General features: G+C 42.1%; 1 pseudogene; it reads right to left on the reverse strand.

Moving 5' to 3' along the window:
• Nucleotides 1-1,000: 1,000 nt before the first annotated feature.
• The window catches only part of LOC115870980, a 23,438-nt pseudogene continuing 9,242 nt past the window's right edge, over nt 1,001-15,196 (reverse strand).

Genomic DNA, 15,196 nt, shown 5'->3' on the forward strand with positions numbered 1-15,196 from the left:
CTCATTCTGCAAGCCAGTCATCTCAGAAATATTCATTCAGTGGGCCTCAAGGCCCGAGGCTGTGTGTCCCGATCCTCAGACGCCTCTCCACACCAGGGTATTGGACACACTTCACTCTGTTCTTCTTTCTTGAGAATTTTCTCTGTTCCTGCTTCTGAAAGGGCTCTCTAACTAGCAGAATGGCAAAAGTGTCCAATTCCTGCGTTAGAGTCCTCTGCAATTTATTTGAATGATCCCACCCAGCCATATGATGGGCATGATGAAGACTGGCTAGAAGGGCCACACCTCTGAGCACCAACCTGAAACTAACTCATCGCCATGAGTCCATCCAGACTCATATCAACTCTGTAAAGGCAAATTCAACCACCCCATTGGATCACCATGCCTACAAATACTTACGCAAGCAGATTGCCACATCTCTTCTGTAGAGAGGTGCTTGGTTCAAACTCATGACCTTTTGGTTACCATCAGAGTGCTTTAACCTCTGGGTTATCTGAGCTCGGTTCACTGATCAAATGACCTTTTAATCCAATTGTGCAAATATCCTGTTAGGTAATCCCCATCAGGTCTGCCTCTTCTGAGCACAATTTTCTACACTGTAGAAATGTGTGGTTCTCAACCTTCCTAATGCCGTGACCCTGTAATACAGTTTCTCATGTTGTGGTGACCCCCCCCCCAACCCTAACATTATTTTCATTGATATTTCATAACTATAATTTTGCTACTGTTAGGAATTGGGCAACCCCTGTGAAAGGGTCGTTCGGCACCCAAAGGGGGTGTGACCCACAGGGTGAGAACTGCTGTTCTACAGGCTGCTAAAAAGCCTTCCTCCAATTCTGATGCCATGTTCTTATTCATATAATCCAGCTTCTCTGATTATTTGCTCAGCGTACACATTGAATAAGTGTGATGATAGGATACAACCCAGGCACACATCTTTCCTCTGCGAAGTGTCCCTTGTTCTGTTTGCACAACTGCCTTTTGATCCGTGTAACAAGTTTCATATGAGCACAATGAAGCGTTCCGGAATTTCCATTTTCCTCAGGGTTATCAGTGTTGACAAAGTGGCTGCAACAGTGACTCCAGCATAGGCGCAATGGCGCAGGGGCGCAGCATCGGGCAGCGTTGCTCCGCTGGGCACAGGGTCACGCTGTGCCACAACCACCTTGGCAGCACCTGACAATAACAACAGTTTTTCCTTTTCTACTGCAAACACTGACAAGGAAGCACACTTGCTGAATGTGAGAAGAATCTAATGCTTGGGATGTAAAAACATCAATTTTATTTTAAAAATTAATTTTATGGCACCTTATTCTCTAATATAAACAAATTACTTTTGTAGTGAGGATCAAATCACTGCCTTTTAAGAAGTGAAGGTTGTGGGTAGTCTTCTCAGAAACATGAACAAAACCCCATAGTTGTGTAAGGTCATTCCAGAATGGACCTGTAGGGTGGTGTGTGTATGTGTGTGTGTTGTGCGGCTTGCTTTTGGAGTTGAGTTTTTGTTTTTTAATTGTATCTTGATTTAAATATTGGTCATATCTTGATGTAAACATAGCTGATTCTAACTTGGGGTGACTCCAGGGGTGTCAAGTAGAAGGGCGTGGTGCTTTTAAGGTTATGGCCTTTGGAAGGCTTTTCTGTCAGGGCCCTCTGGGTGGCTATTAACCCCCAGTCTTTGTGCCATTCAAGGACAAATACATTTGTGTATTTTAATATATCCAGATGTCTAGGCTATGTTTTGCAAAGAAACCCTTTTGGCAGTGATTGCAATTAGATACATTTTGAATCAGTACTAATAAACTTATATTCCCTGGTTACTAAGAGACACGACATAAAAAACAAAACCCCAAAAAACAATGCATTAAAAAAATAAATATAGTTCTTGGTAATATTCTTTTGTCACCATCCACCACATTTCCCCCCTTTCAAGCAATCCTGTCTACTTTTTCGTAACCATTTATTATATGATATGTAAATGTAATACCAGGCATAGCTATCCTTATTCTTTTTCTTCTAGAAAAGGTAATGCACCAAGTACATTACTTCTCCAATTTAACAATGTTTTAGAAATATTTCCCCATCAGAGAAGTAGTTGCTGTGGGCGCCTTCCTCCCAGCCAGCTTCAACTCCTAGCAAAGACCAGATGCACAACGAGAGGCTGGCTCTGTGCCCGCCCTCCTCGTGGCCTGGTTTTCTTGGGGCCCATCATTGCAGCCGCTCTGCCAGGCCATCTCCCTGAGGCCCTTCCTCCTCTTCACTGTCCTTCTACTTCACCAAGCCTGATGTCCTTTTCCAAGTAAGGTCTCTCCTGATAATGTATCCAAAGTACGTGAAACAGAGTTTTGCCATCCTTGCTCCTAAGGAACATCCTGGCTGTACTTCAGCCAAGACGGAGTTTGCTCTGGCAGTCCATGGCATTTTCAATGGTCTTCAACAACATCCAAATTCCAAATGCATCCATTCTTTTTCTGCCTTCCTTGTTTATTGTCCAACTTTCCTATGCATCCAAGGCATGTGAGGACCCATGAACTGCCGGAAGAGCAAACAAGTCTGTCCTGGTAGAAGTACAGCCAGACTGCTCCTGAGAGGCGAGGTTAGATGCACACTACAGAGAGGGTCCTTATTTCCCCCTAGCCTGCAGTGGCGGTACAATTGCATCCTTGCTGCCCTAGTGATGGGCATGGGCTAGTTCCAATATCCGGCTAGCTGAGAACCCGTAGACTATATGCCTCAGAGAAAGAGTTCTAGGTTGAAGACACACTTGACAGTTTGGTAAAGCTTTGGATATTAATGGCCACGTAACCCTCCATAGGGTTACATCTTTGTTTACTTGTTTTGGTTGTTTTTTTAACAGTTTTACTGGAATATCATTCACATATAACACAAGTCAATAGTTTAATCATATTCCAAAGAGTTGTACAATTATCACCACAATCGATATTAAAACATTTTCTTCTTTCTGTGCTGTTTGTTTCAGTTCTTACTGCGACGTCTGACAGTGGTTCACTGCATGCACCCCCACACCTCCACATCATAGGGTGACGTGGCACTGTGGGATTCTGGCCCCTCTCCTACAGTTAGATGGTATTTTTATTCTATGCACGAAGGTAATCATGTTTTTATGTCTTCAAGATCCATTTACCTTTTTTGGTTCTCCCTCTTATTGCCTTTCCCCTCATTCAAATCAACATGTGTTTACTCTCTAGTTAACCACTGGGTCGGCACTTCAAATCCTCCAGCCTCCTCTCTAGAGAAAGATGAGGCTGCCTGCGTCTGTAAAGATTTACAGCCTCAAAACATGTACAGAGCAGTTGCTCTGAGTCAGCTTCAACTTGATAGCAGTGGGCCTGCTTTAATCAGGGACCCTTTAGTTACTGGTTTACCTTCCCCTTCTAACCCCTGGTAAACATCAAATCATGTTTTATTGGCATTTATTTGTGCGTGAGGTGTGTCCTTCTTAAGTTGTTTGACTATTTCCTCCTAATAGAAAAGCAGTTTTTGAGTTTTAAAAATCTCCTGGTGTTGTGTTGTTAAGTGCTGTTGAGGCAGCTCTGACTCAGAGTGAACAGCACGGCCCAGTCTCACAAACATGACCATGCCTGTGTCCACTTTTGCAGCCACAGTGTCCATTCATCTCTTTGAGGGTCTTCCTCTTTTTCACTGAGCTTCCACTTTTCCAAGCATACTGTTTCTCCAGGGATGGGCTCTCCTGATAGCCAACCATGTTTCTAAGAAGCATTCTGGCTTTACTTCTTCCAATACAAGTTTGTTTGTTCTGAGGCAAGTCAAAGTATATTCGCTGCTCTTCCCGAGTACTGTAACTTCAAATGTATCAGGTCTTCTGGAATCTTCCTCCTCCATTGTCCAGTTTTCAACAGTGTAAGAGGCCATGGCTTGAGTCAGGCACACTTTAACTCTCAAAGTGACCACGTGACTCTTTAACGTTTTAAAGTAAGAGGTCTAATTGAGCAGGTTTGCAAAACGCAGTGTGCATCATTTGATTCCTTGACTGCTGTTTTCCTAGATGTTGATTGTGGATCTAAGTAAAACATGGTTTTGTTTACATCTGTTCTCTATCAGGAAGGGTTTTCACCCCCTTGGCTGTCAGTAAGCAAGGCTGTAACATCTGCAGGTCACAAACTGATGAAAAATCTTCATTCGATCCTGGTTCCCCATTCTTCTTTACATAGTTCCGCTTCTAAGGTGATTTGCTCAGCCCTCAGGTAGTATAAATACACACAGAAGAACATTCCTTGAAGTCCACTCTGTCTGCTTTTTTATGATCAGGCGTTCTGTATGGAAGCAAATAGCCTCCTCTTTCTCTGAAGGAGTGGTTGGTAGGTTTGAACTGCCGACCTCATGGTTAACTAGAGGTAGACACATATTAATTTGGTTAGGGGGCAAGGCAATAAACAGTAAGAGAGAGGAATGAAAAAACTGAGAGTCCTTTGAGAATGATGATGGCAACATATGTACAAATGTGCTTGACACAATGGATGCATGTATGGATTATGATAAAAGTTGTACGAGCCCCCAATAAAATTATTTTAAAAAGAAAAATGAGAAAACCAAGGGTCCAATATTTATAACCATTCATTCATTTTCTTTTTTAAAATACTTTTATTGGCATATAATTAATATATCATACAATTGAATGTTTCAGTCACCTTAAGAAGAGTTGTGTAATATTTTCGCCTCATATTTTTTTTAACATTTTACTGAGGGCTCTGAGAGCTCTTGTAACAACCCATACATCAATTGTATCAAGCACATTTCTGCATATGTTGCCATCATCATTTTCTAGACATTTACTTTCTATTGAGCATTAGTGTCAGCTCCTCTTCCCATACCCCTCCCTCCCCCTCCTCAAGGCCCCTTGATAAATTAATTATAAATTGTCATTATTTTCATATCTTACACCGACAGCTGTCTCTCTTTCACCACGGTTTCTGTTATTCATCCCCCTGGTGGGGTTGGGTGGTGGTTATGGGTGGATTGCAATTGGTTCCCCCTTCCTCCCCTCCTCTCCCAACCTTCCCCGTGCCCTCCTGGTATAGCTACTCCCATTCCTGTTCCTGGGTTCCATGTGTCATGAGCTCTCATGTCTTATCTGTACCTGTGCACATGCTTTGGTCTAGGCCTCAGTGAAAGGCAGTACTAGGGTCATGATAGTGGAGAGGGAGGAAGCCTCAAGGAATCAGAGGAGCATTATGTGCTTCATTGGTATTTTACTGCACCCTGATTGACTCATCCCTTCCCTGTGACCCCTCAGTGAGGGGATGTCCCATTGTCTACTGATGGGCTTTGGGTCTCTGCTCTGACATCCTCTGTTCTAATAATACAGTTTTTGTTTGTTTGTTTGTTTGTTTGCGGTCTTCTGATGCTTGTTACCCATTCTCAGTGACACTTCATGATCACACAGGCTGGTGTGCTTCTTCCATGTGGGCTTGTTGCTTCTCTGCTAGATGGCTGCTTGTTTAACTTCAAGCCTTAAGACCCCAGATGCTATATCTTTTGATAGCCGGGCACCATCTGCTTTCTTCACCACATTTGCTTATGCACCTATTTTGTCTTCAGTGACTGTGCAGGAGGGTGAGAATCACAGAATGTCAGGTTGTTAGAACAAAGTGTTCTTGTATTGAGGGTGGGAGCATGTGCAGAGGCCCGACATCCATCCACAACCTCAGTGTATTGCCATATAGATATATGTACATGAGCCAATACCTCTAGTTTTATGAATCAATGTATAACACAAGTACACACCTATGCTTATACCTCTATCCATAGCTTTTCTTCCTAGACCATTCCTCTATTTCCTTTCACCTTCCTCCTGCCCCAATATCATGCTCACCCTACTTCTGTCTTCTTAGTAATTCCTCTCAGCTAGATTGCTGTTGCTTCAACACCCCCAGGATCTCTACATCCTCCTTGCTGTTGATTTTAATTCCCTAGTTGTTCCCCTGGCTATGGTGTGGTTTGCTCACCGCTCCTTTCCCTCTCCTCCTTCTTGCCCCAGTCCTCATATTTTGTTGTTGTTGTTGTTAGCTCTCCATCTCTTCCCAAGCTCACCTGCCATACCCTACATAATTATCAATCCAATTACTCTGTCTACAGATTTACCTATCCAGGATTTCACATATGAAAACCATACAACTAAGAAACAAACAAACAAACAAACAAAAACAACAGCAATGATAAAACAAAGAGAAATACCTCAATAGAAACAAAAGCAGAAAATAGGAAAAAAGGAAACAACTTCAAAAAGAGTCAAAAAGTAAATTAAGTGATAAGGTGTTATATTTTAACCTAACAACACCTGCCATAATCAATTTTACAATGCTCTCTGTCTGATAGCATGGCTATTCAGATCTCTTGACTATGGTCAGAGGGAAGTGGTTCACTAGTGGCTTAATCCATGTGAGGATGCTGCAAATGGACTTTGGGCTTTCCCTTTTGTCCATAGCCTTCTGCAAGTCAAGTGTTCAGAATTTAAGCTGATACTGTCCATTGCCCCTTTGGATTTGGATTTTATATGTACAATCCTTGGATCACATAGGCTAGTGTGTCCCTCCCATGTGGACTTAGTTGACTCCTCATCTAGATGGCTATTTGTTTTAAAACAAGCCTTTCGGACCCCAGATAGCCAGGCATGATCTTATTTTTTCACTACAATTTGCTCTATCATTATAGCTTCAGTGATCTCTTCATGAGAGGGAGTATCAAGTAGAGCCATGTCATGAGAACTAATTGTTCCTAGATCAGGACTACATTAAATGGCAGCCTAAAAGCCATTCATTTATCCGTGGCTTGTTTCTATATTTCTGGTTCACTTTAGAGATATTATCATTTTATCCTAGGGACTATTATAAATCATTGCCCTAGGGCATAGGGTAATTTTATTGATCATATCATTCATTTAATCATTGATATAGAATTTAAAACACTATTGAGAAAAGAAAATTCTATATGAACATGCTGGCTTTCAAACTGCAACACATGACTTGTAGTCTTATACAGGTTAACAGCTTAATTGACTGAACATTATTTTACATGAACATTTAGGGTTGGGGATAGGGTAAAACTTTCAATAACACTCATTCAGAAAGTCAGAACCATGCCTACCAGACTAATACATGTCATAAAAAAGAAAGGAGAGCATAGTAAATATATGGTATTATATGGACTACCATTCATTGGACACCCTTAAATCAAGAGAGCTGAACAAAAGGCCAATGAGCACCAATTCCATAATCTTGGGATAGCAGTCATCTGCTTCTTCTCAGGGTATTCTAACCTTCAATCCAGGGAAGGATGTCCATTCCTTACATCTATTACAGGTGAGTTGAAGGCCAAGCCCAGTTATTTTAGTGGGGTCTCCACATCAAATCCTTCTGGTATTGCCTATGATGGCATTGTGTATCTCAAAGGACAGAGTTTAAAGTCTCAGTAGCCTGGATCACCAAGGGCTGAGTAGAAACTAGGTAAAAAATGTCTGATTAGAACATAGTACTGGGTACATTCTCCCCTTGAGTTCTACAGAAGGACCATTAAGCATTTTTCCCCTTTGGGAGGTTGTTCCACCTGGTTTCCCTAGCAAGAGCAATGCCATCTCCTCCTCTGAAACAGACCCCCCACATACACACACGACTTGAGTTTCCAGTGAAGTTCACTATCACACTTGTAGGAGAGTCTTGGTTTGGAGTGACCTCATCATAGGGCTGTAAGGCAGCAATCGAATGATCTTTTCCACGGCCTCATCTTGAGATGCTGAGCCCCGCGGTGGCGAGGCTTTCTCTGTTGAAGTCCTTTTTTAAGACATGCACGCAAAGGGGGTCGTAGACGGTGCCTGGGCACCAGGCAGGCACTCCTCATTGCTTTGGAGACCAAGTTACGTGGCTCGAGAGAAGAGGCCTGCTTTCTTCTTGGTGGTTAGCCGTATAATCATGAACTCAGATGAAATTTGTCCTTTTGTGACTGGCTAATTTCACTCAGCATACGAGTGTGAGTATCTGGGCCCATCCATGGCTTGAGTTCTTTCATGGTTTCGTCGCGCTGTTCAGGAATGTGTAGTATTCCATTCACCATTCACACATTCTCATGTAAGAAGCCAAAAGCTCAGTTTTTCTTGAATGAAAGTAGTCCTTATTTATTTTCTAAAACATTTAAAATTGCAATAAATTGTCAAAGGGAATGGAGAAATAATAGCTCTTTAAATTAACAAATTGAATTTCTATTCTGACTGTATTAGAAGAAAGATGTAAATATCTAAGCTTACTTATATCTAAGCAACTGATGGCAAACATATGCATATTTATGCCAAACAACATTGATACTGTGAAATACAAATCTTAAAAATGAGGAGCTGACACCAAGGCCTCAAGTAGAAAGCAACTGTTTTGAGAATGATGCTGGCAACAAATGTACAAATGTGCTTGACACAATGGATCTATGTATGGATTGTGATAAGAGTTGTACAAGCCCTCAATAAAATGATTTTTTTAAATGCAATTTTTAATGTAAGCTATATAACGTGCTCATACATAATCTTATTTTCTAGTAGCAGAGTGAAATCATATTATATGTAGTAGTCTCATCATTCAACTCTAATACAGTACTGTTGTTTTTACAAGTGCCTTTTACAAACCAATTCCAAGTATTTTCACTGAGTACAGGAACAATAATTTGATTTCCTATTGATTTTGAACATTGTAGTGAACTTTGAATTTAATAGTGTCTCCTTTAATGATGTGGTTTTTTCCCCTCGTAAATTTCTGTTCATTGATCTGAAATCTGGATCTTTTGAGTATAATGTAGCTTTTAGTTTGAACACAACATAGCAGTCAAAACCTCTTGCACTATGGCCCGAGGTTTGCAAAACAGACAGCAAATGCAGTACACGTTTAAACTCTCAGAAAGTAAAAAGACATTGGAATGAAACCTAAGTCGATTGCTTCCCCAAACAAGAAAGGATAAAGTAATTTTTCTTCTTTATTCAAAAACGTTGGAAAAAATCAAGTAAACATAACATTTTGGTAAAGTTCAAATTATAGAGTAAAGGCTATTCCCACTCTCACCCCTCAGTTGAACTGTGATTGATCTTAAGAGTAACATTTATTGAAATAGCTTCTATGCTCCTGTGCAAAATTATTTGAAGGCATTTTCTTACTTAATCATCTATATAACAGTACTATGACTATGTTCGTTTTGTACCTGAAGTTAAGAGATTTAAAGGAACTTAATAGCTAGTGAGTCCAGTTGCTGTCATTCCAATATAGAGGTCAAACTCTAATATCTGTAGCCTACAGCATTATGATGATTCCTGGGGGTGTTGTGGGTAAAGCAGACAAGTACTAACCCAAAGGTCAGCAGCTGGAATTCACCTGCTTCTCCACGGGAGAAAGTGGCAGCATGTTTGTGTAAAGATTTACAGTCTTTCAAGTTTTATAAGGCAATTCAACTGTGCCCTATAGGGTCAGCTTGAGTTGGCTTCAAATTAAGCAATTATTAAATTGTTGGATTTTAATAATATTTCCAATTTTTATTGTTATTGTGATTAGTGATTAAAAATACCTGAAATTAAAAATATCTATTTAGCTTTTGAAATTAAGGCATTGATCTTATTCTCCCCACCTTTGTACACAAGTTATGACTCAGCGATTACAACAGTGGGCTCATGCACTGGAACAACTGTGAGGAAGGAGCCAGACGGGACAGTGTTTAGAGGGCCGCTGCACATCAGAACTTACTCGGTGGCATCCAACAACAGCAAAACATTCTTTACTGCTCTGTTGATCCCTTCAACACCTCATGATCGCACAGGCTGGTGTGCTTCTTCCATGTGGGCTTTGTTGCTTCTGAGCTAGATGGCCTATAATTCAGGAAATCTTGTATAAGAGCACTTTATGCGGGAAGGGGCACATAGCTAAAGGAGAACAAATGCCTGCCAGTTAGTTATACCTGTGCCAGAATCCCTCACTAATCTGCTGGCCTAGTGAACTGGGTTGGAAATGTAAGAATGACTTTTAGGCTCTCTCTTCTTTGACACTTAAAATCTAAGTGCTATATTCTCTTCCCTCCCTCCTTTCCTTTCTTCCTTCCCTCTCCCTCTCCCTCTTTCTTTCTCGCACCCCCCACTGCCAATTCAAAATAAGCACTCCAAAATGACTTGACTTGTGTGGCATAAGCGAAATTTAAGAGTGTGCGCAGCAGACTGTTTTTCTTCTGTGGCTGCTGCTTCTCAGCTGCTGGTTTCTTGTGAGCTGCAGAAACCCCACAGGCTCCTTTGGCTTCTTCACAACAGCGTCTTTCTTTCCTCCACTCTTCCCTACTGTAGGTTTCTTGCTGAGAAATTCTTGTTCATCTGATTTGGCCTCTATATTGCTGCTGTTACCATAATTGCCTTGAGCTTGTGATTCTTGGCTTGGCAAAGAATGCTGTTTGGGGAATGATACTGGTTGCGCTTCAGCATGATTCTCAGGTTTTACGGTGGGTTCTTCTTCCAGACTGTGCGATGGATCTCCTGGATCCTGTTCTGAGGGCTCTGTGGATCTCAGGGCTTTTCAAGACCCTTCCAGGGTCTGTGTTGATCATCTTGTGCTGCCACATTTTTTTTTTTTTTTGCTCCAGAGCTGCTGGTGGGTTCTACCTCCTTTCTAGTTATCCATTGAGTGCTCAACCCCGGTCTCCCCAGGGCTCCTTTCCCACAGATTGCCAACCAGACATCATCCACTGCCACTGAGCTGTAGCCCTGTTAGGCTCCAAAGGCTCTAAACCTCTGTGGGAGCAGAGAGCCTCTTTTTTCTCCCTTGGAGTGATTTGTAGGCTTGAGCCATGGAGATTTCAGCTAATAGGAAAATTCTACTCTATCACATTGGGTCACTATGAGTCCAAATCAACTTGAAGACATATAAAAATGACAACAATATGCCAATAAATAAGATTCTGTTTTCTATGTTATTTTAATAAAACATATCTAATACTATAATAGTTGACTTAGATGGGTAGATACAGCAGCCCACTACCATGGAGTTGAATCCAACCGCATAGCAACTGAATGAAGGGTTTTTGAGGCGATCTGTCTTTCTGGAAGCAGAGAGCCTCCTCGTTCTCCTGTAGTGACTGGGTGGGTTTGAATCGCTAAACTTGAGAAGTAGGGTGTGTTTTAATCACTTCACCAACAGTCACACATACTGGAAGAAGACAAAAGCAGAGGATAGAGACAGCTTATCTTTAAGAATTGTTGGTGCCACTAGGAAAAGCTGAAATAGACAAAGGCGGACCTCCACCTATCACTGTACCTTGCTTTCAGACTTCTGCCTCCTAACACATGAGAAAATAATGTCTACTCTTGAAAGAGCCTCTTTGGGGGATCTTTGTATTATGGCAGCACTAGGTATCTAAGGCAGCTTCTTTTAAGCAAAAGATACTTCTAAATTTCACCTTCTCGAGATGGTGCTGAACTGGACACCATTCCATTCTGCTGTGGTGTATAGTTCTCATATAAATCTGCGATTACCCCACAGCAGCTAACAGCAATGCAAGAGGAGAAAATACAAGAGAGGGGAATAGAGCACTGAACTTATATTAATAGTGCAAGATCCTGTGTGCTTTACATAAATTATTTATTCAAAGCTTAGTTAGTTCCATGTAAGAAAAAAATTTTTGGTGAATCTTCTCTTGTAGATTCAGCAAAATTTACTAGCCTAAACAAAATCCTTCTCTGCACATGCTGTCAGTTCAGACTAGTCCCTGGAGAAGGACATTGTGCTTGGTAAAGTGGAGAGTCAGGAGAAAGAAGACCCTCAATGACATGGACGGACACAGTGGAGGCAACAATGGGCTCAGGCATAGGAACAATTGTGAGGGTGGCACAGGACCGCACAGTGTTTGTTCTGTTGTGCTTCAGATCGCTGTGGGTCAGAACCAACTACATGGCACCTAACAACAGCAGTCGCAGTAGCAACAACCAAAGTCACTTAATTCTTAATTCTGAACGGAGATTTGAACTGAGTGTTTACCAAATCTGGGTTCTTTCCATTATGAAAAATATTCTGTGTGCATAATGTGTTTAATCCTTAAAAAACACTAAGTTCAATGAAGCTTAGTCTCTTTGTGGGGGGAGGTCAGATGCGCAGGCATTCCCCCACTGAGGGCAATCAGTTGCCAGACTGCTGTCTCATCCCTCCACAGGGGTGGGCCTGCTCCCTGCCTCTGGGGACAGTGGACATGCTCCTGTAGGCGGAGTTTTCACTCTACTGATAATGTTCCTATGGAGACCCAGAGACCACCCCCTAGACCACCCTCTCATTGCTGTGTAACCTATAGTGCAGCCCCTTCCTGTGACGTATGTCTCTACCTGTAATTAGTGGGCTGGCTTGCCCCCAAAAGGTATATAGGTGTGAGCCAGCAATATAGCTCTCTCCCTGACTCTGAGCTCCTTGCTGCTCACTCCCTTCTCCTCTCTCCCTTGTTCCCTTCCCTTCCTTCCCTTCCCCCTCTCTCCACTTGGACCGCCAAGCTGGGCTGAGGTGAGCAATGCTATCATGTAACACGTCTGACTGTATTACTGTATTATCTCTCATGCTCTCGATGACTTTAATATAACGCTTATATATCTCAACCGTACAATTGTGCATTACTGAACCCAGAAATAGTATTACTGAACCCGAGTAGTAATAGTAGTAGCAGCGTGTGGGGGCTGGCCCTTCACCCCCCAGTGTCAATTTTTTAATTTAATACTACAGTCTCTTCCTCCAAGTTCTAATAGTTGGGGAGAGAGAAAAATGTCTTCTGTTCATGTTTCTCTCTCTCTCTCTCTCTCACACACACACACACACAAACATACCCTCACTACTCAATAATAAATATATGACATTATATATTTAAAGAATAGATACAGTACACGTATATAATATGGAGACATATAATACATATAAACATCTCATACATTGCTTTGTCATCTAATCATTTCATGAATATATATTGTCTGCAACCTGATGGTGAATTTCTTGTTTATGACCCTAGGAAAAAAAGAGAGTAGGTAACCATTAAATTCTCATTAGATAAGTGACTAACCAAATTTTAATCAGCTTGCAAATACAACATGGAAGATAGATTTTAAATAATAGTTTGTTTCCTGTATAAATAAGACTGTAAAGTGATTTCCTTGCAAGCTGGGAGTCCGTTTTAATTGGGCTGCATAATTTAGTTTCATTGGGTGGTTTGATTCAGAGGAAAATATTTCAGGCCTTTCACAACAACAAATGAAATTTCCACACAATAGACCATTTACAGCCTCACCAAGCAGGCACAAGGTGTCAGAAAAGCTTAGAAATGACTGAGATACTCTCCCGTAGCATTTTCCATTAGGAAGGCAGCAAGTGTAGTGATTAAGAATGGGCTCAAAAGTCATAATTCTGGGATGTATTTTCCCAGAATTTTTCTAGCTTTTTCATTATTAGCCATGAAGCTTCGGGAAAAATACATAAAACTGCAGGCCTCACATTTTCCACTTGTAAAATAGCCTGATGCTGGATGATTTTGGAGGTCTGTTGTGGTCATTAATGTGGAAAATGGTTACAAGACTAGAATTGTGCTTAGCACCTCGTACCAACCACCACCATCACGAACAAACTCACTGCCACTGAGTCGAGTTTGACTTACAGTGACCCTGTCGGGCAGGGTAGAGCGCCCTGGTTGAGTTTCTGAAACGGTAACTCTTCTTTCACCTGCAGAGTGGCTTGCGGTTTTGAACTGCTGACCTTCTTAATGAGAATGATTGACACAGTGACAGCAATAATGGACTCAAACATCACAATTATGACGCCGGTGCAGGACAGGGGGTTGTTGCTTTCTGTTGTGCATAGGGTCATTAGCTCATGACCGCAGTCATAACTGAGTGTTACAGTCCGGAGACAATGTTGACTTCAAGCAAATCCCTGATTTAACGCGGCAAGGACTGCTAGTACGCGCATAGTAGGATCAAATTAGAATGCGTCTCTTTTATTCCTTGAAAATTGAACAGAAAACAAATGACAGATTTTAATGATGCCAAGAAGGGATACATTTGGCAGGTTTTCGAAAAGATATAAAGCATTCTGAAAATGGCTAATATTGAACAGAGAGATAAAAAATCAAACGGGAAGAGGTGGAGGGAAGCTACCACCCAAAGGGACCTTCTCTTCCATTTACATGTGAGCAAAGCAGGTGATGGGGATCCCCGGAGCCAGTGAGCCACACTGCTTGCTGACAGGAGACATCAGCTGCAGGGCAAATGCTGATGGCGGAGCACTCCACACCCCGCCTCCACCCCTGTCTGTGAAAAGCAGAGCGCGTTGCTCTTAGGTGTTGTCTAGTTGATTTCGATACACAGAGACGCCTTGTGACCGAGTAGAACTGTCCCACAGGCTTTCAGAGGCTGTGTGCTTTATGGAAGCTGACTACCAGACCTGGCTCCTCTGGAGGAACCGCACCATGAGCTGGAACTGCCAGTCTCTTGGTTAGCTCCTGAGCCCTCAAGAATAGAGAATCTGAAGAAGAGTGTAGAACTGCCCCTCTGAGTTTCCAAGTCTGTAAATCCTTGCGGGAGTAGAGAGCTGCATCGTTCTCCCAGGGACTGGCTTGGTTGTGATCTTGAAGAGCTGACCCTGAGGTTGGCCAGCCAAGGCTTAACATGCTGTGCCACCAAGGCTTGTCACTGTGAGCGGGAAGCAGCTCAGTGGCATGAGTCAGAGTTTTTGAGTCCTGAGCCCTTAGCCATGGGGTCATTCAGAACAAATCAAAGTGGTTAATTCTTAAAGTCAGTTTTGTTTTCAGAAGGAGTCTGCTTCTGAGGCAGCCGAGGGAAGAACCTTTATACAGGTTCACTGTCTTAGATGAAAAAAAAGGTGCATACCGGATCCGATCCCGCCACACCGAGGCAAAGCACTGGGGAAGTGCAGCAGAAAAGCAGGGGAAGGGAACAGCAAGATCCCCAGGGAATGATGAGGGTGAACTTTGGGGACAGGGCGTGGTGCCCCAACAGGCTAGACTGGAAAACACTTTTAAAGGCCAGAGATCCTTGAACAAACTACAAGCTTTTCTTTCTTGGTATGTTTTAATTTGTTCTTTGTCAGTTGCTTGATGTTGTTGCTGTTTTGTTGTACATTGTTGCTTGGTTTTGCTCTGTCTTGTTTTTGTGCATGTTGTTGTCTCC

The sequence above is a fragment of the Echinops telfairi genome, unplaced genomic scaffold, assembly GCF_000313985.2.
Source record: "Echinops telfairi isolate 266 unplaced genomic scaffold, ASM31398v2 ScPeMD7_3533;HRSCAF=4204_0, whole genome shotgun sequence".
Lineage (NCBI taxonomy): Eukaryota > Metazoa > Chordata > Mammalia > Afrosoricida > Tenrecidae > Echinops > Echinops telfairi.